Source organism: Tachyglossus aculeatus, chromosome 12, assembly GCF_015852505.1.
Source record: "Tachyglossus aculeatus isolate mTacAcu1 chromosome 12, mTacAcu1.pri, whole genome shotgun sequence".
Lineage (NCBI taxonomy): Eukaryota > Metazoa > Chordata > Mammalia > Monotremata > Tachyglossidae > Tachyglossus > Tachyglossus aculeatus.
In genome coordinates, this window is record NC_052077.1 from 4,860,527 (window position 1) to 4,885,693 (window position 25,167).

Here is a 25,167-nt window from a genome sequence, read left to right on the forward strand (position 1 = left end):
CACTGTTCTAAGGGCTGGGGTAGACACTTTTTTAAGCACTGGGGGAAATAAAAATTAACCAGGTTAGTAGAAGCAGCACTGTATAGTGGATAGACCACGGGCCTGTGAGTCAGAAGGTCCTACGTTCTAATACTGACTCTGCCACTTGTCTTCTGTGTGACTTTGGGTAAGTCACTTCACTTCTCCGGGCCTCAGTTACCTCATCTGTAATATGGGGATTGAGACTGTGTGCCTCATGTGGAACAGGGACCGTGTCCAACCCGATTGGCTTGCATCAACCCCAGTGCTTAGAACAAGACCTGACATAAGGCTTAACCAATACCATAATTAACCAATACCAGGTTGGACATAGTCCCTGTCCCACATTGGGCTCACAGTCTTAATCCCCATTTTTTTACAGATGAGGTAACTGAGGCCCAGAGAAGTGAAGTGATTTGCCCAAGGTCACACAGCAGACAAGTGGAGGAGCCAGGATGAGAACCCATGACCTTCTGACTCCCACGCTTGTGCTCTAGCCATTATATCATACTGTAGAGATGATCATCTTCAGAGATGGTTCTTACATGAGGAAGACAGCTTTTTCCCCAATCCCAGCTTGTGCTCTAGACTGTAAACTCCTTTCATTCATTCAATCATATTTATTGAGCGCTTACTGTGTGCAGAGCACTGTACTAAGTGCTTAGTCCTTGTGGGCAGGAACTGTGTCTACCCACTAGTTGGTATTATACTCTCTCAAGTGCTTAGTAGAGTGCTCTACATGTTGTAAGTGCTCAATAAATACCACTGATTGATTGATTGCCCCTGAGTTTGGTGAAAAATGGGAGAAAGTCAGGGTTGGCAAAGTAGGGAAAGGAGGGTTAGTTGCTTGGGAGAATGGATGAGAGAGGAAGAGGAAGAAAGAAGAAGAAGAATAGAGAGGAGAAGAAGAATAGAGAGAAGGAGAAGAAGAAGAATAGAAGGAGAAGGAGGAGAAGAAGAAGGAAAAGGAGGAGGAATAAGAGGAAAAGGAAAAAGGAAAATGAAAGAAAAGTAGTTTTGGTATTCCTAATTGCTTGCTATGAGCCAAGCACTGTCATTCAATCGTATTTATTGAGCGCTTACTGTGTGCAGAGCACTGTACTAAGCGCTTGGGAAGTCCAAGTTAGTAACATATAGAGACGGTCCCTACCCAACAATGGGCTCACAGTCTAGAAAGCACTGGGGTAGATACAGGGTCATCAGGTCAGAGACAGTCTGTCCTGCAAGGGGCTCACAGTCTACATAGGAAGGAGAACAGGAACTGAACCCCTATTTGACAGATAAGGAAACTGAGGCCCAGAGAAGTGAAATGCCTTGCTCTAGGTCACTCATTGGGCAAGTGGCAGAGTTGGTATTAGATCCCGGATTGTTTGACTCCCATGCCTGTGCATTTGACTAGGCCACACTGTTCGTTAGAAACCAAGAAACATAGAGTCTTTGCCTCTAGTCCTGAGGGCTTATTTCAGGGTGCTCACTGTAGAGAACATCACTGATCACAGAATCACAGTAAGTGCTAGCTGAGAGCAGAGCTATGTAGTGGGGACTGCAGGGAGGCTAAGAAGATGACAGTACAATACAAGCTAATCAGATTCACTCATTCATTCAATCATATTTTTTGAGCACTTACTGTGTGGAGAGCACTGTACTAAGCCCTTGGGAGAGTACAATATAACAATAAACAGGCACATTCCCTGCCCACAACAAGGTCGCAGTCTCTGTCCCACATGGGTCCGCAGTCTTCATCACAATTTTATAGACGAGGTAACTGAGGCACAGAGAAGTTGTGACTTGCCCTAGGTCACACAGCAGACAAGTGGAAGAGATGGGAATAGAATCCAGATCCTTCTGACCCCTGGTGCTGTGCTCTATCCATTAGGCAACCCTGCTTCCAATATATTAAGCCATCTTCCCATCGGGGAATTGAATCCCGATCTCCCACATGACAGGTGGGGATACTCACCACTCTACTATTGAGGAAAACACTTCATTTATACATATATATATTTATATATCTATCTTGAGCACTTACTGTGTGCAGAGTACTGTACTAAGTGCTTGGGAGAGTACAATATAACAATAAAACAGACACATTCCCTGCCCATAGTGAGCTTACAGTTGGGAGGGGGAGGCAAACATTAATATGAGACTGGCCTGTCATTTGAGACCAGAGACTCCATCATCATCAAAATCATCACCATTGTCATCGTAATCACCACTATACGCAGAGCATTGGAACTGCTCTTGGGAACATAGAGTAAAAGTATCCCTGAAAAAGGCTATTGCTCTGGTGGAGGTGTGAGAAGTTGATAATCCTACAATACCTAGTTTATCTCTGCTGTGAAACTAATCCATATTTTTTTGAAACCAGCCCCTAATAACTATAATAATGGTATTTGTTACACATTTGCTATACGCCAAGTACTAAACACTGGACTAGATACAAGATCCTTAGGTTGGACGCAGTCCCCATCCCATGTGGGACTCACAGTGTAAGGAGGGGAGGGAGAACAGGTATTTAAGTCCAATTATAGTGATGAGGAAACTGAGGCACAGAGAAGCCAAGCAACTTGCCCAAGGTCTAAGATCTGGTATTAGAACTCAGATCCCCTGTCTCTCAGGCCTGCATTTTTTCCCCTATGCCACACTGATTCTCATATTTAAAGAGGAGCCCAAGGAAGTGGGAGGAGGGAAGGGGAAGGCCTATCCTGTGGCCCCACTAGATTGCAAACACCAAAGAAAAGGGATTCCGGTCTAATCACTCTATTGTACTTCCCCAAGTGCTTAGTACAGTATTCGACACACGGGAAAAATTCAATAAATACGATCATTTGATTTGATTTGATTGAATCATTTGATTAATGAATTTGATTCATTACCAGAGTCTCAGGATTGGTTCTGGGGTTCCAGTTTCCATTTTACCCAGGTAAATCCACTTTTAGGTGGATTGCCCTGCTTTGGAAGCCGGATTTTCTATTTTATTCAGATGTATTGGCCTTGATTTACGATGGCATTAGCCAAGAGCTGTCCTTCTCAACTGCTCATAACTTTATATAAATATTCGACTGTGCCAGTGGCCAAAAATTCCATTTCCTGCATTAATCACTTCCTGCCTGGATCACCTCTTAGCGGCTCTTTCGCCTGTATATGACTCTTTCAAACCATCATTCGCCTCTCCTCTTCAGGCAGCTCCATTTGTACCTGTTAACCTGAGATTTAAGTTAAAACCTCTTACTGCTAGAATTCAAAGAACTGCATGCCCAGGTTCCTTTATATTTATGAGGCTTAATTTGAGTTTATGTTCCAGCTTGCACTTCACATTCTTTCCCTGATTTATTATAACTTGTAATAATATTAATAATGCTCCCTATAACACTCTTCATCCTAAGATCTCTAAGCACATTACGTACCTCAGCTCATTAGTGCTTACAACACTCCGGTGAGGTAGGTGGGTGGTAAGTAGCAATATCTCCCAGTTTTAGGTGAGAAACCCAAAGCCGACGCCTAACAAATTGGGGGTGGAGTTGGGAGGACGATTAAGTAGTTTTGACTCACCGTCCTGCCCGGGCTGCTTTGGCTCTCATAAATAGGTCTTCCTCTCGCCACCTTTCCAGGGACGTGGGCTTCAGCCAAAACTATGTTTACCAGCGTCCTGGTGGACGTGGTTTCTGCCTTAAACTGGGACCCAGACATAGTCAGCTTTTTCCCACCATCATCACTGTCATCACCACAGTGGTATTTATTGAATGCTTATTACATGCAGAACACTGTACTAACCACTTGAGAATAATAATAACAATTATGGCATTTGTTAAGCTCTGACTGTGTGCCGAGCACTGTTCTGAGAGCTGGAGCAAATCAGGTCAGGTACCCTGTGGGGCTCACAGTCTTGATCCCCATTTGACAGATGAGGTAACTGAGGCACAGAAAAGTGAAGTGACTTGCACAAAGTCACACAGCAGACAAGTGGCGGAGACAGATTTAGAACCCATGACCTCCCAGGCTCGTGCTCTATCCTCTTGGCCTTGGTGATTCTCAAAAATAATAATAATAATAATGGTATTTGTTAATCGCTTACAGTGCCAGGCACTGTTTGAGGCTGTGTGGCTCAGTGAAAAGAGCACAGGCTTTGGAGTCACAGGTTCAAATCCATGCTCTGCCAATTGTCAGCTGACTGTGGGCAAGTTATTTAACTTCTCTGTGCCTCAGTTACCTCATCTGTAGAATGGAGATGAAGACTATGAGCCCCCCATGGGACAACCTGATCACCCTGTGACCTCCCCAGCGCTTAAAACAGTGCTTTGCACATAGTAAGTGCTTAATAAATGCCATCATTATATAAGCAAATAAACCGTGTATTTGTTAAGCACTGGCTATGTGTGAAAAACTGTTTCAGAGTCAGACTCAGACCCTGTCCCTCATGGGGCTCAACAGCCTGAGGAAGAGGGAGAACAGATATTGAATCCCCATTTTACAGATGCGGTAACTGAGGCGTGGGTGTGTGTCAAGCACTGTTCTAAGCACTGGGGAAGATACAAGATCATCAGGTCAGACTCGGTCCCTGTCCCACGTGGAGCTCATAGCCTAAGGAGGAGGGAGAACAGGGATTGAAACCCCATTTTACAGATGAGGGAATTGAGGCACAGAGAAGTGAAGTGACTTACCCAAGGTCACACAGCAGACATGGGGCGGATTTCGGATTAGAACCCATGTCCTCTGATTCCTGCAAATCACTAGGCCATGCTGTTCCATGGTACAAGAGAGTCGTTTTTGAGGGGACTCCCTCTGCCATTTCCATACACCGAAGGGTTCCCCGAGCCATCTGGGAAGGAAGAGACATTGCTCTGGGATCTTGCTTGGAAGGTGAGAAGCAGCAGGACACCTCACAGCTTCTCCTTCAGCCGAAGGAGAAGCAATGTGGTTAATAGAGCACAGGCCTGGGAGTCCGAGGACCTGGGTTCTAATCCCGCTCTACCACTCGTCCACAGTGTGACATTGGGCCAGTCACTTAGCTTGCTGTGCCTCAGTTCTGTCAACTGTAAAATGGGGATTGAGACAGTGAGCCCTGAGTGGGACAGGGACTGAGCCCCAACCTGATTAGCTTGTATTTACCCCAGTGTTTATTACAGTCCCTGGCACATGGTAGGCGCTTAATGAATGCCATTAAAAAAAAAAAAAGACAAAAGGTGGGAAGTGGCTTTAGAAATCCCAGAGACTTCCAGCGGTTTTGTGCCTAACTTTAATATGGAGGCAGTTCGATAGAGGGAATGGGGGGTAGTAGAGTGGGCTGCAGCTATCACCCCCATTTCCACCACCCTCTCCCCACAGTGTAGAAAACTGGGGCTCCATGAACCATTCTTCTCCATTAATCAATCGTATTTATTGAGTGCTTACTGTGTGCAGAGCACTGTACTAAGCACTTGGGAAATACAAGTTGGCAACATATAGAGACAGTCCCTACCCAACAGTGGGCTCACAGTCTAAAAGGTGGGCTCACAATCCCTAATGCAAGCTAAGGTTTCCTTCCATTGCAAGCCTGCCCTTCTAGGCCCTAGTCGGATGTACCCAGATGTCTTTGGGATGATGCACTGGGTAGTGGTGAGCCTCTCTGCCTCTATCAATCAGTGGTATTCATTGTGCGCTTGCTCTGCACAGAGCACTGTACTAAGCTCCTGGGAGAGTACAATAGAACAATGCTGGTAGATACATTCCCTGTGCACAAGGAGCTTCAATCAATCAATTAATCATATTTATTGAGCGCTTACTGTATGTGAAGCACTGTACTAAGTGCTAACACACACACATTCCCTGCTCACAATGAGCTTACAGTCTACAGGTGGGAATCCTCTTCATCCTGTGCTGGATCTAGTAATAGTAGTTGTTGTTGTTGTTGTCACTTCACTTCTCTGTCCTCGGTTACCTCATATGTAAAATGGGGATTGAAAGGAGGAGCCCCATATGGGACAGCCCACAAACTTCGCTCCTCTGGTGCTAATCTTCTCCCTGGGCCTTGATCTCATCTGTCTCGCCATCAACCCCTGGCCCACGTCCTGCCTCTGGCCTGAAACACCCTCGCTCCACAAATCCAAAAGACAATTACTCTCCTCATGTTCAAAGCCTTAATGAAGGCCCATCTCTTCCCAGAGGCCTTCCCAGACTAAGCCCCACTTTTCCTCATCTCTCACTTGATTCTGTCATATAGGATGAATAGTAATTATTATTACCTACTCCCCACTATCAACTACTCTCAACCTTGCTCCCTTTGCTCTTCCATATCCCCCACTCCGCCCGACACAGCCCCACAGCACTTATGTATATATCTGTGATTTATTTATTGGTATTGATGTCTGTCTCCCCACCTCTAGACTGTGAGCTCCTTATGGGCAGGGATTGTCAGGGTTTATTGTGGTATTATACTTTACCAAGCTCTTAGTACAGTGCTCTGCACACAGTAAGCGCTTAATAAATATGATTGAATAACTGAATGAATAACAGGGACTGTGGCCAACCTGATTAGCCTATAACCACCCCAGCTCTTAGTACAGTGCCTGGCACACAGTAAGTGCTTAACAATTACCACGGTTATTATTAGTAGTAGTAGTACTAGTAGCAGCAGCAACAGCAGCACAGCATAGTGGATGGAGCCCATGCCTGGAAGTCAGAAGGTCATGGGTTCTAATCCTGACTCCTCTACATGTCTGCTGTGTGACCTTGGACAATTCACTTCACTTCTCTGGGCCTCAGTTACCTTATCTGTAAAATGGGGATTGAGAGTGTGAGCCCCATGTAGGACAGGGACTGTGTCCAATCTGATTAACTTGTACCTATGCCAGAGTTTAAAACAGTGCTTGGTACACAGTAAGCACTTAACAAGTATCATAATTATTAATTATAGTTATTATTAGGAACATTAGCAGCAGCAGCCGTACTAAGTAGCATGGCTTAGTGGAAAGAGCGTGGGCTTGGGAGTCAGAGGTCGTGGGTTCTAATTCCGCTCCGCCACTTGTCAGCTGTGTGACTTTGGGCCAGTCACTTAACTTCTCTGCACCTCAGTTACCTCATCTGTTAAATGGGGATTAAAACTGTAAGCTCCCCGTGGGACAACCTGATCACCTTGTAACCTCCCCAGCACTTAGAACAGTGCTTTGCACATAGTAAGCGCTTAACAAATACCATCATCATCATCATCAGAACAGCAGCAATAGTAGTAGAACCAATATCAGCAGCAGAAGCAGCAGTGATAGTAGTAATAGCAGCATTTAATGAGCACCCACTTGGTATCATGGCCTAAACTAGGTGTTTGGGACGTTCAGAATAAGAAAGTGATTTGTTTCCTGTCCACAGGGAGTTTACACTTTAACAGGGATGACCAAGGTAAAAAGTATTTAATTCTGAGCAGAACTGGTTTCTTTTTGTAGTCAGTCAATCAATCAATGATATTTATTGAGCACCTACTGTATGCAAAACGCTGAACTGAGTGCTTGGGAGAGTGCAGTAGCATTAGTAGACATGATGTCCTCAAGGACCTTAAAATCGAACAGGGAGACAGACACTAAATAACAGTTGAGGCAGCTTGAGAAAATGGAAATTGCATAGGCTAAGGAGTCATGAACCCTGGGTTCTAAACCCAGTTCTTTCACTTGTCTGCTGTGTGACCTTGGGCTAGCCACTTTACTTATCGGTGCCTCAGTTGCCTCATCTTTAAAATGGGGTCAATACCTGTTCTTCTTACCCCTTAAAATGTGAGCCTCATATGGGACAGGGCCTAAGTCTGATCTGACTTTATGGTATCTACCCCAGTGCTTGATACATAGTGCTGAACAAATACTACAATTATCACCATTTCCCCCTTAGGAGGGGGAAGGAAAAACAGGTCTGTAGCTGGACTGCTTCAGTACTTGGGGATGTACATTAATATGCAAGAGAAGTGCTATAGGTGATTGCCAGTGCTTATCAGCCAATGGTATTTATTGAGCACTTTTTGTGTGCAGAGCACTGTACTTAGTGCTTGAGAGAGTACAATACAACATAGTTGTTTAAACACATCACCTGGCCACAAGGAGCATTATCTTGAGTGAGGAAGCAGTAGCTGTGGGCAATATAACCTAGTGAGAAGTTAATTGAGGAAATCCTGCTGTTGATGAGATTTCAGAAGGGCTTTGAAGATGGGGAGAGATGTAATCTGAAGTTTTTTGGGTTTTTTTAATGGTATTTGTTAAGTGCTTACTGTGTGCCAGGCACTGTTCTAAGCCCTGGGGTAAATACAAGATAATCAGGTTGGACACAGTCCCTGTCCCAAACAGGACTCACATTCTTAATCTCCATTTTTCAGATGAGGGAACTGAGGCACGCAGAGAAGTGAAGTGATTTGCCCAAGGTCACACAAAGCAGACAAGTGGCAGAGTCAGGATTAGAACACAGGTCCTTTTGATTTCTAGTCCCGTGCTCTATATATTAGGCCATCCTTCTTCTACATTGCAAGGGGGAGGGAATTCCAAGCAGTAAGAAGAGCATGAGGAAAGGATTCGAAGCAAGAGAAACAAGAATGAGGTACAAGGAAGTGATTACTTGAGTGAAAGAAAAAGCGCGAGCTGGGGTGTAGTGGAAGAAGAGAGTGGAGAGAGTGTCATGAACAATATTATTATGGTGTTAAGCACTTACTATATGTCAAACACTGTTCTAAGCTCTGGGATGGATAGAAATCAATCAGGTTGGACACAGTCCCTATCCCACATGAGGCTCAGAGTCTAAGAGGGAGAAAAGGTGTTGAATCCCCATTGTGCAAATGAGGACACTGAGGCACAGAGCTATTAAGTGACTTTCTTGAAGTCACACCACAGACAAGTAACAGAGCCAGATTTAGAACCCAGGCTCGCTGACCTCCAGGCCTGTGTTTCTTTCCACTAGACCACACTGCTCCTCTAACAAAAACAATGTTCTGGACTTTGTTACATTCTCTTCTTCCCTGGATTTCCTCAGAGGTTCTCTGAATGATGCTTAGGAAGGTCTGACATGTTTCCATCCTTTTCAGGAAGCCGCCTTGCTCTCCCCGTCTCCCTGCCCCACAGCACTTATGTACATATTTGTAATTTATTGATTTGTATTAATGTCTGTCCCCTCCAGCTCTACACTGTAAGCTCACTGTGGGCAGGGAATGTGTCTGTTTATTGTTGTATTGTACTCTCCCAAGTGCTTAGTACAGTGCTCTGCATTCAGTAAGCACTCCATAAATACGACTGAAAGAGTGAATGAAAGGAGAGTTTGCGGTGAAGTGGGAGGAAAGGGAAAAGTATACCGTGGAATATAGTAGGAGAAGCAGCATGGCCTAATGGAAAGAGCATGGTCCTGGGGGCTGGAGGACCTGGATTCCAATCCCAGCTCCACTACTTGTCTACCGTGAGACCTTAGGCAAGTCACTTAACTTCTCTGTGCCTCAGTTCCCTCAGCTGTAAAATGGGGATAAAGACTGTGAGCCCCATGTGAGACAGGGACTGTATCCAACCCAATTATCTTGTATCTCCCCCAGATTTTAGTACAATGCCTGGCACGGAGTGAGTACTTAACAAATACCATAAACAACAAATGGAAGTATCTTCAAATTGTCTTCCCAGCCATTAGTGCCAAGTACCAGAAAGACACTTCTGTGGTAGCTCATAATAATCCTGGCCATTTTTATAGTGTTTCTCATCTTCAAAGGCTTTCCAGGCTGTGAGGAATCATGCCTTGGGCCTCACACTGTCTCAGCTGAGAAGGAGAGCCGTAGGATCCCCATTCTCCTGGAAGGGAAACTGAGGCCCTCTGTTCCACTCAGCTGGCTTACTTTGGCACAACTGAGGCAAATGGGAACTCTGCCTCCTCGCTGCTTTCCCACTACAATACAGCCCGCACACTTCGCTATTCTAATACCAACCTACTCACTGTACTTCAATCTCATCTATATCTTCTGGCCTGGAACGCCCTTCCCCTTTGTATCTGACAGAAAATGACTCTCCCCACTTTCAAAGCCTTATTGAAGGCACCTCTCCTTCAAGAAGTCTTCCCTGACTCAGCCCTCATTTACTCTTCTCCCAATCCCACACTTGGATTTGCACCCTTTTTTCACCTCTCCCTCAGCCCCACAGCACTTACATACACATCCGTAATTTATTACCGTAAATTAGGAGGAAAGAGCCCCCTCCTTCCTCTCCCCCTTGTCCTCCTCTCCATCCCCCCGTCTTACCTCCTTCCCTTCCCCACAGCACCTGTATATATGTATGTATGTTTGTACATATTTATTACTCTATTTATTTTACTTGTACATATCTATTCTATTTATTTTATTTTGTTAATATGTTTGGTTTTGTTCTCTGTCTCCCCCTTCTAGACTGTGAGCCCACTGTTGGGTAGGGACCGTCTCTACATGTTGCCAACTTGTACTTCCCAAGCTCTTAGTACAGTGTTCTGCACAAAGTAAGCGCTCAATAAATATGATTGATTGATTGATTGATTATTTATTTGTATTAATGTCTGTCTCCCCCTCTAGACTGTAAGCTCATTGTGAGCAGGGAACGCCCCTACCAACTCTGTTATATTGTACTCTCCCAAGCACTTAGTACAGTGTGCTGCGCACAGTAAGCGCTTAATAAATGCAACTGATTGATTGAGGGGAATTGGGGGTTGTTTCAAGTCAGCCACAGGACCAGACATTTAAAAACTTACTCAGTGTTTAATATCTTACACCCTTGTCACACTTTTTGGGGACCAAAGTTGAGTTTCACTCGAAACTGACCTATATCTTTTCCTGGCTCCACCTTCTTGGGGGATGGAGGAGGTGGTCCCCAAAAGAAGATATTGTGAGAATCGGGGAGATTTCTTAGCCTCAGTTCACTGGATAACATCCTTTGCTGGAAACCTTTTAATCCCATTTTTGAGCCACGGCAAGCAGATTACCAGAGACCATCATCATCGCCTGGCTGGGAATGACTAAATGATCTGAAGCCATAGAAGTCTGCTCACTCTACAGCTCCCTCGCCAACTGCCTCGTGTTGGAATATGGTTTGGACCCCGAAAACACTTGCGAGGTTGAAAAGGGTCACGTTGCTCAAGTGTGAAATCAGAACACAATTCAGGCTATCTCCCTATGCTGTTCCTTCTTAAAGCCAGAATGTCAGCGACTAAACTCATAATTTAATTTATTACTGATCTTTACAGCAATAAAAAAACATCTAGAAAGAAGCTGCTTGGCACCATTTGCTGAAGACTCTTTTAATACTGTCAAATGATTGATAATTATAAAGGGTGAGTGTACTTTGTTTGCTCTCTGTAGTGGTTATGCTGAGACTCATTAGGCAGTCTCTGCATCCCGGCATACTGTTTTATGTAAACAAGACCTCTGAGGAAGATATAGATGTGTAATAAAGATGAAAGGAAAAGAAGTATATTAACGTTAAAACAAATTAATAACGGCCTTTCCTTCCTCTAACAAGGAAACCAGTTGCTGTGAAATAATTGCACTTCTCAAGGCAGAGAGGAGGAAAAAATCCAGACAAAGCAATAGACAAATAGAAGGCAGACAGATTCAAACAGGGTTAATTGATTAAGCAGCCTGTAATGAACAGGGCCCTTCTGGACTTTGGAAGCTTAAAAGAAGCAAGCCTAGAGATACCGTGGCGCCCTTTCAGAACTGGGACGAAGTCTGCCCCGTCCGTGACGTTTTCCGTTTCTCAGATTTTTGCTGATTAAAATACGACCCGGCACTCTACCCTGATGGGTCCGTCAAGGATGGGGAAGCGAGGAAGCCGTGCTGAAATGTGCAAGGATGTGGAAGGATGAGAGAGAGGAAATGTGAGAGTGTTTGGGAGAGAGAAAGGAATACTGGACAAAAGAGAAATGCTGCTGAGAACCTCTTTTATGTAAGCGAGAAACCACAGAAGGTTGGCTTAAGTACTACTGGGCTGAAATAGGGCATGAATGGGAATGTGTTGGGAGAAAATAAACCGGTTTAACATCCGACCTGGGGCATGACCCTATTCCCATGTGCTAGCTGAGAAGCAGTGTGGTCTAGTGGAAAGAGGCCCGGCCTGGAAGTCAGAGGACCTGGGTTCTAATCCCTGCTTTGACACTCGTCTGCTATGTGTCTTCAGGAAAATCATTCAATCTCTCTGTATCTCCATTTCCTCTTCTGTAAAATGGGGATGAAATTCTACTCCCTCCTACCTAGACTGTGAGTCCCATACAGAACAGGAACTGCATCCAACCTGATAACCCTGTGTCTACCACGTGCTTAGAACAATGCTTGGCACATAGTAATCACTTAGCAAATGCAATAATAATAATCATAATAATAGTTATTATAATCTGGACTCCCAGTCAAATGCCAAGGTCCTCATTATGCCCATTCTTCTCCAGCTGGTAGGAAGGTTATATTTGTGCTTTGTTTTGTTTTTTAAAGTATTTTTTAAATGCTTACTATATTCCAGGCACTACTAAACCCTTAGGTAGATACAATATAATCAGGTTGGACACATTCCTGTCCCACATGGGGCTCACAGTCTTAATCTCCATTTTTCATCCATTTCATTCAATCGTATTTATTGAGTGCTTACTGTGTGCAGAGCACTGTACTAAGCGCTTGGGAAGTACAAGTTGGCAACATATAGAGACGGTCCCTACCCAACAGCGGGCTCACAGTCTAGTTACAGATGAGGGAACTGAGGCACAGAGAAGTGAAGTGACTTGCCCAAGATCACAGAGCAGACAAGTGACAGAGCCAGGATTAGAACCCAGATCCTTCCGACTCCCAGGCCTCTGTTCTATCCACTAAGCCATTCCTGCTGTTAATACTAATTGTGGTATTTGTTAAGTGCTTACTATGTGCCAAGCACTGTACTAAGCCCTGGGGCGGGTACAAGCAAATCAGGTTGGACAATGTCCCTGTCCCACGTGGGGCTCACAGTCTCAATCCCCATTTTACAGATGAGGCAACCAGGGCCAGAGAAGTAAAGTGACTTGCCCGAGGGCACACAGCAGACAAGTAGCGGAGCCAGGATTAGAAGCCATGACCCTCTGACTCCCATGACCATGCTCTCTGCACACAGTAAGCGGTCAATAAATACGATTGAATGAATATTGATCCTCTGTTCCCAGTACTGGGCTGACTTCAGTTCATTTAACACATGCAGAGCAGATTGGCTTTCATCAATCAATCAATTGATCATTCAATCATTTCCATTGAGCACTTACGTTCTGCAGAGCACTGTGCTAAGCGCTTGGGATATTTCATCACCTTGGAAAGTCACTCTCAGTTCAAAAGGCACATATTGCAAGGAATCAGTAGGACCTGGGTTCTAATCCCAACCTCACCACATGTCCACTGTATGATTTTGGGCAAGTTACTTTACTTCTCTGTGCCACAGTTCCCTCATCTGTAAAATGGTGATTTAGACTGAGAGCCCCATGTGGGACAGGGACTGTGTCCAACCTGATTATGGTTTATCTGCCTCAGCACTTAGTACAGTGCCTGGCACATAGTAGGTGTTTAACCACTACCATAAAAAAGAAAAGTTCCAGGGTCAGGGGAAGACTAGGGGCAGAAGCCTTGTTTCTAGAGATCCTAGAACTTTGTGTGACTCACTGCCAACTATGTTCTGTGTCACGTCCATTCTCAGACAAGAATTGTCTTCTTGCCTCCCTTTCCTCCTCAGTTAGCCCAGCTTCAATTGAGACTGGGACTGAACTAAATTTCAACCCTGGAAAGGCCACCAGAGAATCCCTGACTTGCTCCCTTATTCATTCCTCCTCCCAGCCCCACAGCACTTAGGTACCTATCTGTAATTTATTTATTTTTTATTAATTTCTGTGTCACGTCCATTCTCAGACAAGAATTGTCTTCTTGCCTCCCTTTCCTCCTCAGTTAGCCCAACTTCAATTGAGACTGGGACTGAACTAAATTTCAACCCTGGAAAGTCCACCGGAGAATCCCTGACTTGCTCCCTTATCCATTTCTCCTCCAAGCCCCCCAGCACTTAGGTACCTATCTGTAATTTATTTATTTATTTTTATTAATTTCTGTCTCCCCCTCTGGATCACAAACTCATTGTGGGCAGGGTTTGGGTCATGCAATATTGTTATATTGTACTCTCCCAAGTGTTTAGTACAGTGCTCTGTCAGTGCTCAATAAATACGATTGAATGAATTTGCTGCATTTTGTACAGAGTAATAGTAGTAATTGCAATATTTCTTAGATGCTGATCAGCTGCCAAGCACTATCATAGATTGCAGCAGCGTGGCATAGTGGGTAGAGCACGGGCCTAGTCAGAAGGTCATGGGTTCTAATCCAGACTCCACCACATGTCTACTGTGTGGCTTTGGGCAAATCACCTCACTTCTCTGGGCCTCTGTAAAATGGGGATTGAGAATGTGAGCCCCAAGTAGGATGGGGACTGTGTCCAACCTGTGAGCCCGCTGTTAGGTAGGGACCGTCTCTATATGTTGCCGACTTGGACTTCCCAAGCACTTAGTACAGTGCTCTGCACACAGTAAGCGCTCAATAAATACGATTGAATGAATGAATAGGCACGTATCCACCCCAAAGCTTAGTACAGTGCCTGGAACATTCATTCAATCGTATTTATTGAGCACTTACTGTGTGCAGAGCCCTGTACTAAGCACTTGGAAAGTGCAATTCAACAACAGAGACAATTTTATTATTATTACTATTAGATTCCTTAAAATCAGACACAGTCCCTGTCCCATACTGGGCTCACAATTGAAGGACAAGAGAGAACAGGAATGTCATCCCCATTTCACAGATGAGGAAACAGAGGCACAGAGAGGATAATTTCTTGCACATTAAAGGCAGAGAACGTGTCTGCTAATTCTATTATACTGTACTCTCTCAAGCTTTTAGTACAGTACTCAGCACATAGTAAGTGCTCAGTGAATACCGTTGACTGATGGATTAACAAAAGCCATTAAAAAAAAAAGATCTGATCAGCCGGGATTGGAAAAGTGGCATAGTACAGTCTTTTTCTGCACATCATGGGGAATGATGTACATAAGACTTTTCAATCACACACATGTAGGATGTTAGCACAATTGCTTTCAAATGAAAAAAGTAGCCCTTTCTCTTTGTCATTTTGTTGCACCAGTAATAATGGTAAGGATATTTTTTAAACACTTGGGAAGATACAACAGAGACAAAAAACATGTTTCCTGTCTACAAGGTGCTTACAGTTAAATGAGGGAGACAGGCCGACAGTATAGTTTACATTAGTAGAAGCAGCTGGGAGAACAAGGATCAGTTAGAAAATGCCAAGATGAACTATGAACTTTGTTGTCCTCTCCCAAGCACTTAGTACAGTGCTCTGCATACAGTAAGTGCTCAACAAATAGCGTCAATTATGATGATAATTAATGCTGTATGTGTACATGAGTGTATGTCAATGTAAAAAAAGGAAACAAAACAAAACTATTTGTTCCTCAACTTTGGGCATATCTCATTTTAATTCTTGCTTTCCCTTACAATTTCTTCATAATCTTCAGAATTTTTTTCCTTAATCCTTTTCATTTTAGTTTTCTATTTAAAAATTTTCAGAAACCCCAGTGCTCCCATACTATTGGTTTCTCTTTGTTTCATTTCTTCTTTTTCCGAGAAAAGATTTCAAAAAATGAAAAAGACGGTTGGTCTCATGCTTCCAAATCAATCAGTCAATCAATCAATGGTATTTATTGAGTGCTTATTGTGTGCAGAGCACTGTACTAAGCACTTGGGAAAGTACAATAAAACAGAACTGGGTAAACTGTTCCCAGTCCCCAAGGAGAGGAGACTCTAGTCTACATTCATTCATTGAATCATAGTTATTGAGGGCTTACTGTGTGCAGAGCACTGTACTAAGTGCTTGAGGGTGAGACATACATTAAAATAGATTACGGAGAGGGGAAATAGTAGAAAATAAGGATAAATAGTGAGAAATAAGAATAAGCAGAAATAAGAATAGTAGAAAATAATAAAAGCTGTGGGGCTGGGGTGATTAATAAAGTGCTCAAGGTGTTCACAGCCAAGTGCATAGACTGTAAGTTTGTTGTGGGCAGGGAATTTGTTAATTGTTGTATTGTGTTCTCCCAAGTGTTTAGTACAGTGCTCTGCACACAGTAAGCACTCAGTTGACTGACCAACTGATTTACTACATAGTCAACATGGAGGGAAAGGTGGATAGGGGAAATAAGGGCTGAGCAGTGGATAGACCATGGATCTGGGAATCAGAAGATCCTGAGTTCTAATTCTACTCTTCCAATTGTCTGCTACGTGACCTTAGGTAAGTTACTTAACGTTTCTGTGCCTCAGACACCTCATCTGTGAAATGGGGATTAAGACTGTGAGCTCCATGTGGGACAATGGACTGTATCCACCCTGATTAGTTGGTACCTATCCCAGACTTGGCACAGTGGCTGGCACATAGTAAATGTTTAACAAATACTATTTTTTAAAAAAAATGGTGGATGTGGGGGGCTTAGTTGGGGAAGGCCCCTTGAACAATAATATTAATAATAATAATAATTATGGTATTTGTTAAGCACTTGCTATGTGCCAAGCACCATTCTAAGCGCTGGGGTAGATACAAGGTAATGAGATCGTCCGACATGGGGCTCACAGTCTTAATCCCCATTTTACAGATGAGGTAACTGAGGCACATTGAAGTTAAGTGGCTTACCCGTGGTCACACAGCAGACAAATGGTGGAGCGGGGATTAGAACCCATGTCTTCTGACTCCCAAACCCATGTTCTTTCCCACTTAGCCACTTTTGGAGAGTTTGGAAGATGGGGGTAGTAGTGGACTGTTGGATATGAAAGAAGAGGAAAGTCCAGGCCCAGAAGAGATAATGTTCCAAAACACTCTTGTGTTTGGTGGATTTTAACTCTGCCTCCTGTGCACTAGATTCCTCAATTCTCTCCGAGTTTCCTTGTGAAGTGGAGTAACTTTCTATAGTGGCTCTCTGCTGAGTTCACGGAGCCCTGGAGTTCTAGCATATGGTTCCACTTCCCTTCCATTGAAAAGAACCAGATTCAGAAATGGAGACTCCTGTAGTCTAATTCTCTGGTTTTCAAGATGAAGATCGGCTTAATTGGAGTTTACAGAACCCTCTGATGATAGGCCTTTTACATTGCTCTGTCCCCCAGCCGTTGTTTGTGTAGTTGAAATCTGAGAGGGCAGCTTAGATCAATAAATAGTGTCAGCTAGCTGGGAAAATCCTAGTTTTGCTTTCTCCTCACAGTATCAGAGCGATCGTTATCTGAATAAATGATTTTGAAGGTCCACCACCTGCATCCAGGACTCGCTGTCTCAGAAGATCATTCCCCAGACTTTATTGGAAGCCACCCAGACACGACACCATCTTGTCAGATGTCATAGCGTATGTGAGAGCGCATACCCGATTCTTGTGTCCAGGATCACACTTATATAGGCACGATGCCATTCATGATGGTAGTGCCCAGTTTAGAATATGGGGTTGAAAAATCATCATAATTAGTTTTTGTAGCTTAAGGGGAAAAAAAAAGCAATTTTTGGTCAACCAATTCCTTGGTCCTTATTTTCTAAAGATTTTGGGGTGGAGGTGTGAACACTGTTATCATTGATTTTGTTGTAAATGTGCAGCAGAATTCCAGATGGTGGACCTCTGAAATTTAAGCCCCTTTTTCCTCTCCTCCTCCCCATCCCCTCTGCCCCACCTCCTTCCCCTCCCCACAGCACCTGTATATATGTTTGTACAGATTTATTACTCTATTTATTTTACTGGTACATATTTACTATTCTATTTATTTTGTTAATGTGGTGCATCTAGCTTTATTTCTATCTGTTCTGATGACTTGACACCTGTCCACACGTTTTGTTTTATTGTCTGTCTCCCCCTTCTAGACTGAGAGCCTGTTGTTGGGTAGGGACCGTCTCTATATGTTGCCAACTTGTACTTCCCAAGCGCTTAGTACAGTGCTCTGCACACAGTAAGTGCTCAATAAATATGATTGAATGAATGAATGAATATCTTCTCCTAAAGGAAGTATTAGTTGAGGAAACATTAGCTGAGCAGCAGCATTGCCCAGTGGAAAGAGAACAGACCTGGGAATCAGAGGACTTGGGTTCTCATGCTTACTCTGCCACTTACATGCTGTATGACCTTGGGAAAGTCATTTAACTTCTCTAGGCCTCCATTCCCTCATCCACAAAACTGGGGTTCAATACCTGTCCTCCCTCCTACTTAGGCTGTAAGCACCATATTCCCATATTCCTGATTATCTTGTTTCTACCCCAGTGCTTAGGAAAATGCTTGGCGCAGAGTAAGTGCTTAACAGATACCACAATTACTATTAACCTCTCTAAATCCAAGGGCTTCTTTTCTCTTTGATTTTGCTTTATAAATGTTGCCGAGGATTATTGACTTGACATCTGGCCTTCACGAGTCCACTTCTTCACTGAGCTGTGTGGGGGTGACGATTCAGAAAAACCTCAGCTCCGGTGAGATGATTCACAAAGTCCTACCAAATTGCTATCACAACTGCTTATCCGAGTTTACGTTTTATCTTTCAGTTCTCTGATTTAGGAGCTTAGCGAGCCTTGTTCTTCAATAGAGTTGGAGGCAAAGATATAAAAAATTCCCAAAAGATCAGATGCTGATCTTAAAACTTCCTCACTTTGCTAAACTGGATTAATGGCCAGAGAATTCTCTTTCCCTCTTCCTCTCCCTCCCTCTCTCTCTTGTCCTCCCTCTCTTTCTCTCACTCTCTTGCCACACACACAATCACACATATACACATACACACAGAGGTTTTCTGAGATTTCTCTCTTTCTTGTTTGTTGATGCCACTTTCCTCCTGGTTCTAGCTGACATAATGAAGAGTAGGAGAGTGGGAAAAGACCTAAAAAAGCATTAGTTTAATTCTAAATGTTTGCTCTTCCATTGTTTTCATTAATCAAGTAATTTGGTGCCATTGGCAGTCTTCTCTGACATGTTGCCTCTACTTCTCAAGAACAGTGTCAAAATACCTTTCCTCCTAAACAAGCCCGCAGAACTAAATATCCCTCACTGTTTATGCTCCAGGGAACAGATGACTTTGATTAGAATTTCATTTTCTCCTTCCTGCTTCTTCTCCATTTCCTCTCTTTGTGGGTTTTTTTTTCACTCCCTCTGTTTAATAAGGATACTAAAGGTTACTGGGATGCTACTAATTACGAAGGCCATTTTAGAATAATGGCTGTTGAATGGCTCAGGCTGAACTTTACATGGAGGGTGTAAAAGCCGGGATTAGCACATAGAACTCAAGAAAAAAAGCCCTGCTTCCTTACTGGTGCCTATTCGGACAGCAATGTGTGTGGCTTTTGGCAAATCTTTTAATCTCTTGGACTGCCATCTATAAAATGAGGATTGCAGTCATGTCTTGATTCCCAGATCAAATACACTACAGATGAGATTCATGGGGGAAAAAAAGCATATACAATTATTTTGGGGCGTTCATCTGGTTTTGGTTATGTGTTAACATATCCACAGCAATAATTGTGGGATTCCAGTAATTCAGCTTCTGTTCCTGTTTAGTGTTAAATTTTTCCTCCTTGGGGATTCTGTATTGGTCAAAAGGCATATTTTCCTCAACTGAGTAGATGAGATCTCAAGCTAAGTAGATGTCTAGGTTCCTGCTCAGCTGTGGAAAGTTCCACCAGGCAATATTATCTTTGAGGACAGAGAAACTTCATTCATGCTATTTGGCAACCTCTGACCTCTGCTGTGTGTCCTTGGGCAAGTCACTTCACTTTCTCTGTGCCTCAGTTGCTTCATCTGTAAAATGGAGATTAAGAATGTAAGTCCTATGTACGACAGGGACTGTGTCATACCCAATTTGCTCGTATCCACCCTAGGGCTTAGTATGGTGCATGGCACATAGCACTTAACAAATACAATAGCTATTATTATTATTATTATCATTATGAAACATTGGTTCTGCCCCTGGGCCCAAAGAAGAATGACATCTATTGAGGCTCCCAGCTGCATCCTTGCCATAAACATACATACCATCACCCCCATTTTCATTCCCCCGTTTTCCCTTCCCAATCCCACCCTCCCGACCCGTAAATCAGTGCCTGTCTAGGAGAGCCAGTCAGAGAACGTCTCAACTGGAAGACAGGCATACGTGTCTAAGGGAACCAATCAGATATTGTGGCCACTGAACTGCCCTTCAAATAGGCCCTTCAACTGGTGGAATACAATCAAAGAAGGACCCCCAAGGGACCCAATAATATCTTCGATCCTTTGGACATCAGCAGAGAGGGATTTATCCGGTAGCCCCGAGGGACGAGGGGAACGAGCGAAGTTGCCAACTGCTGGAAATGATATCTACAAGCAGGGTAAATAAAAATCACTGATCCACACACTTGTAGACTTTTATGTAATTACAAATGCTCTCTATCTCATACTTTAATACAATTATAAACTTAATACTTTTATATGACTAAGGCTGAGAATCACAGATCAAAGAGCGGATGTTCCCCGGCTAGACGGGGGCTTGGAGAGGAGGAGCAACTCTTAATGTGGGAGAGACCAGCAAGTGTTGGGGTGCTTACTCTGTGCAGAGCACTGTAGTGAGTGCTTTGGAGAGCATGGTGCTAAGCTCTTGGGAGAGTATAAAAGAATAAGTAGACCCTATATCCCTGACCTCAAGGAGTCTACAATCTAGTGAAGACAGACACTAAAATAAGGCACTAGGGAGAAACCAAATTGTTTCTCTGAGGGTCAGAGGTCCATGCTTCTGAAGTCCATAATTCACTCCACTGCCCAGCACATTTTTCTACAGAAATGTTCAGAACGTGTCAACCCACTCATCAGTACTGGCCCATCCACCTCCACATCACACAGAAACTCCTCACTGTTGGCTTTAAAGCACTCCACTACCTTGACCCCCTTCTACCTCACATCACTTCTTTCCTTCTACAACCCAGCCCGCATACTTCGCCCCTCTACTGCTAACCTTCTCACTGTGCTTCATCATCACCTATCTCGCCACCAAGCCCTCACCCATGTCCTGCCTCTGGCCTGGAATGCCCTCTCTCCTCAAATCCAATAGACAATTACTCTCCCCACCTTCAAAGCCTTGCTGAAGGCACACCTCCTCCAAAAGGCCTTCCCTAACTAGCCCCCCCCCCTTTCCTCTTACCTTTTTTTATGGCATTAAGCACTTAATATGTGCAAAATACTGTTCTAAGCACTGGGTAGGTTACAAGTTGATCAGGTTGTCCCACAGGGGACTCACAGTCTTAATCCCCATTGTACAGATGAGGTAACAGGCACAGATAAGTTGTGACTTGCCCAAAATCACACAGCTGACAATTAGTGCAGCCGGGCTTTGAACCCATGACCTCTGACTCCTCTTTCCACTGAGCCACGCTGCTTATCCCACTCCTTTCTGTGTCACCCTGACTTTCTGTCTTTGTTCTTCCCCCTTCCCAGCCCCACAGCACTTATGTACGCATCTGTAATGCATTCGTTTATATTATTGTCTGTTTCCCTCACTTTCTAGACTGTACGCTCATTGTGGGCAGGGAATATTTCTGTTTACTGTTGTATTGTAGTCTCCCAAGCACTTAGTACAGTGCTCTGCACATAGCAAGTGCTCAATAAATACGACTGAATGAATTGAATGAATGAATCAGACTTTAGAAGGACCCTAAAGAAGGGGAGAGTAGTGGTCTGCTGGAAGCAGGGAGGGAGCTTAAGGCAGAAGCCGGCGGTGTAAGTAAAGGTTGTCGGCAAGAGAGGTGAAAACGAGACACAGTGAGTAGGGTAGCTTTAGAGTAGCAAAATGTGCAAACTGTGTTGTAGTGGGAGAGGAGGGAGAATAAGTAACAGGGAGAGAGCTGATTTAACGCCTTAAAGGTGATGTTGAGGGGTTTCTGTGATGCAGTGGTGGTGGCTATCAATCAGGCAGTGGTATTTATTGAGCGCTTACTGTATGCAGCACACTTTACTAAGTGCTTGACACCCCAGGATTCCTCCTGCCATTTCCAAGTGTGGCAGCTACCGGTTTTTATAAAATATTTGTATGGACATGGTCAATTTTAGTTAATTTTTATGGACTGTCTGTGAATTTACTGTTGGTTGGCAGTTCTGGAACCAGCTCAGCATTCATTCTTTCATTCATTCTTTCGATCATATTTATTAAGCTCTTACTGTGTGCAGAGCACTGTACTAAGCACTTGGGAAAGGAGAACAACAACAGTGAACTCACAGTCTGGGGGTAGAGACAGACATCAATACAAATAAATAAAATTACAGATATATACATAAGTGTTGTGGGGCTGGGGCGGGGTATAGAGCCAAGGGAGCAAGTCGGGGTGATGCAGAAGGGAGTGGGAGATGAGGAAAAGTGGGGCTTAGTCTGGGAAGGCCTCTTGGAGATGTGCCTTCAATAAGACTTTGAAGCAGGAGAGAGTAATTGTCAAATTTCTCAAAACTCAGGCCAATCTGCACAGAATCCCTTTAGAGTGTGTTGGCAGAAGATTCAGGCATCCATCTATCCATCCATCCACTGACCCCTCCATCCATCCATCTATCTTTTAGGAGAGCTGTAAAGGTCTAAGCATGATAGAGGTTAATACTGTATCGAACTAGTGGAAAATTACAGCCCCATCCAAAATTGATTCTACTCCAGTAAGCATCCGTGTAGCAGATTTAGTGCTGTTTCTTTGCAATCTTACCCCACCCAATTTCAACACTTTCTTCTCCCTCCCAAAAGATGAGACATCTAATGAGAAACAGTCTGATTTCCCTGAACAACCACTTTGCTTGTTTTTTTCCACTAATTGATTCCTCTGATCATCTGGTTGTTGGGTAGCAACAGTGATAAACTACAAGGAACATTGTGGAGCTGTTGAAGTTTAGAGGTGACAGTAATGACATCCCTCCTTTTTCTTTGTCCCTTCCTCCTAATGTGGCATTCTGAAACCCTCAATTTGCAGCTCAAACCCATAAAGGATATGCCTAATGAGTATTCTGTCCTTAAATCTACTGGTTTGAAAATCAAAAACATCAGAGTGAAGCTTAGTGGAAAGAGCATGGGTCTAGGAATGAGAGGGCCTGAGTTCTAATCTTGACTCTGCAACATACCGGCTGTGTGACCTTGGGCAAGTCAGTCAATTTCTCTGTGCCTCAGTTCCCTCATCTAATAATAATAATGATTGTGGTATTTGTTAAGCACTTACTATGTGCCAGGCACTGTACTAAGCGTGGAAGTGGATACTGGCATATTGGGTTGGACATAGTCCCTGTCCCACGTGGGGCTCATAGTTTCAATCCCCATTTTACAGATGAGGGAACTGAGTCACAGAGAAGTGAAGTGACTTGCCCGAGGTCACACAGCAGACGAGTGGCCTGTTTGGGATCAGAACCCATGACCTTGTGAATTCCAAGGCTGTCCTGTATCCTCTATGCCATGCTGCCTGTTTGTTTATTGTTATATTGTACTCGCCCAAGCACTTAATACAGTGCTCTTTGCACAGTAAGTTCTCAATAAATACGACTGAATTGAAATTCTCTAGGGTTCATCTTCACAATGGGAATTTGATATCTGTCCTCCCTCCTACTTAGAAACAGTGAACCTCATGTGGGACCCGGTTATCTGGGGATCTACCCCAGTACACAGAAAGTACTTAACAAATACCACAGTTATTACTATCAAGCCAAGGACTATTGGTCCAGTTGGAACAAGCTGGCAATGGAACATTTTTCTTATAACACTATTTTTTCCAACCCAACACAATTCCAAACACACACACACACACACACACACACACACACACACACACACACATGCCTGAGAGGACTTTTCCCCCCCTCTTACACAGCCTAGGCCTAATGAGATCCGGGGGGACAGAGGTCTGTCAATCACAATATACTTTTCAAGTAGAGTCGTCTCAGCCCCACCACAGAACCACAAGGCATGAAATAATTAGAAAGCCCAAAGTAACTGCTCTGTTTTACAAGAGCAAAATCCTTCTGTGGATCATTTACATAAACTTGTCACTTCCCATTAGGGTCCTAATTCAGGCTGGGTAATAATCACGGGGCAGGGGAGTTGGGGGGAAAGGAAAAGGTAAGCTGTTCTTCCATGTTGGAAGCCATGGTATGACTGTGCTCTGCCTTCCACTTCCCCCTCTCCTTCCCTCTCCCCCCACACCCCAAGACTGAATTAATGTAAAGTATCTTTTATTTTCCATGAAATAAGAACTATTCATGCTGCTGTGGCAGCAGACCATGCGCTTAAGAGAGGAAAAAAGGCTTTTGCGTCAAACCATTGTTAGGGGAGAATTCACTTTGAGGAGCATTTCAAAGCTGATCCGATTGGGGAAAGAATCACGTTAAATATTTGCTATGAAATATTTATAAGTGGTGCATGAGAGCGTTGATAAAGTAGCCTCAGAAATAAGCACCTGCATCTTCTGGGTGCTTTATTTTGGTATTTTCATGAAGGAGGGGGTTTTATATATGTTTAAGTACATATATGTGGGTGCATGTGTGCGCGCACACACACACACACACACATACGGCTGAATGAGTTGATGGGATTTAGGGGAATCTGCATCTGAATACTGCTTCCCGAATGCAATAGACTCAGAGGCCTTCTGAGACTGTTGTGGTAATTTTGCCAGTGAATATGTCACCACAGCGATGCCAAGAGGAAAGAGGGCCCTGGAGTCCCCTCAGGGGACACCACCCTTCATTCAGTAATAATAATAATAATGGCATTTATTAAGCACTTACTATGTGCAAAGCACTGTTCTAAGCTCTGGAGAGGTTACAAGGTGATCAGGTTGACCCATGGGGGGGCTCACAGTCTTAATCCCCATTTTACAGATGAGGTAACTGAGGCCCAGAGAAGTGAAGTGACTTGCCCAAAGTCACACAGCTGACAAGTGGCAGAGCCGGGGTTTGAACCCATGACCTCTGACTCCAAAGCCCGTGCTCTTTCCACTGAGCCACGCTGCTTCTCCAAGGTGGCCATTGCCCCACAAATCCACTTTGGGGTGAGACAGAAAGAGGCACCGGAAACCGAGGGAGGGTCAACTCCTTTCGTTTCGAGACGCCTCCCCATTAATTTGCCTTTCCCTTAAAAAACATCGATACAACAGATAA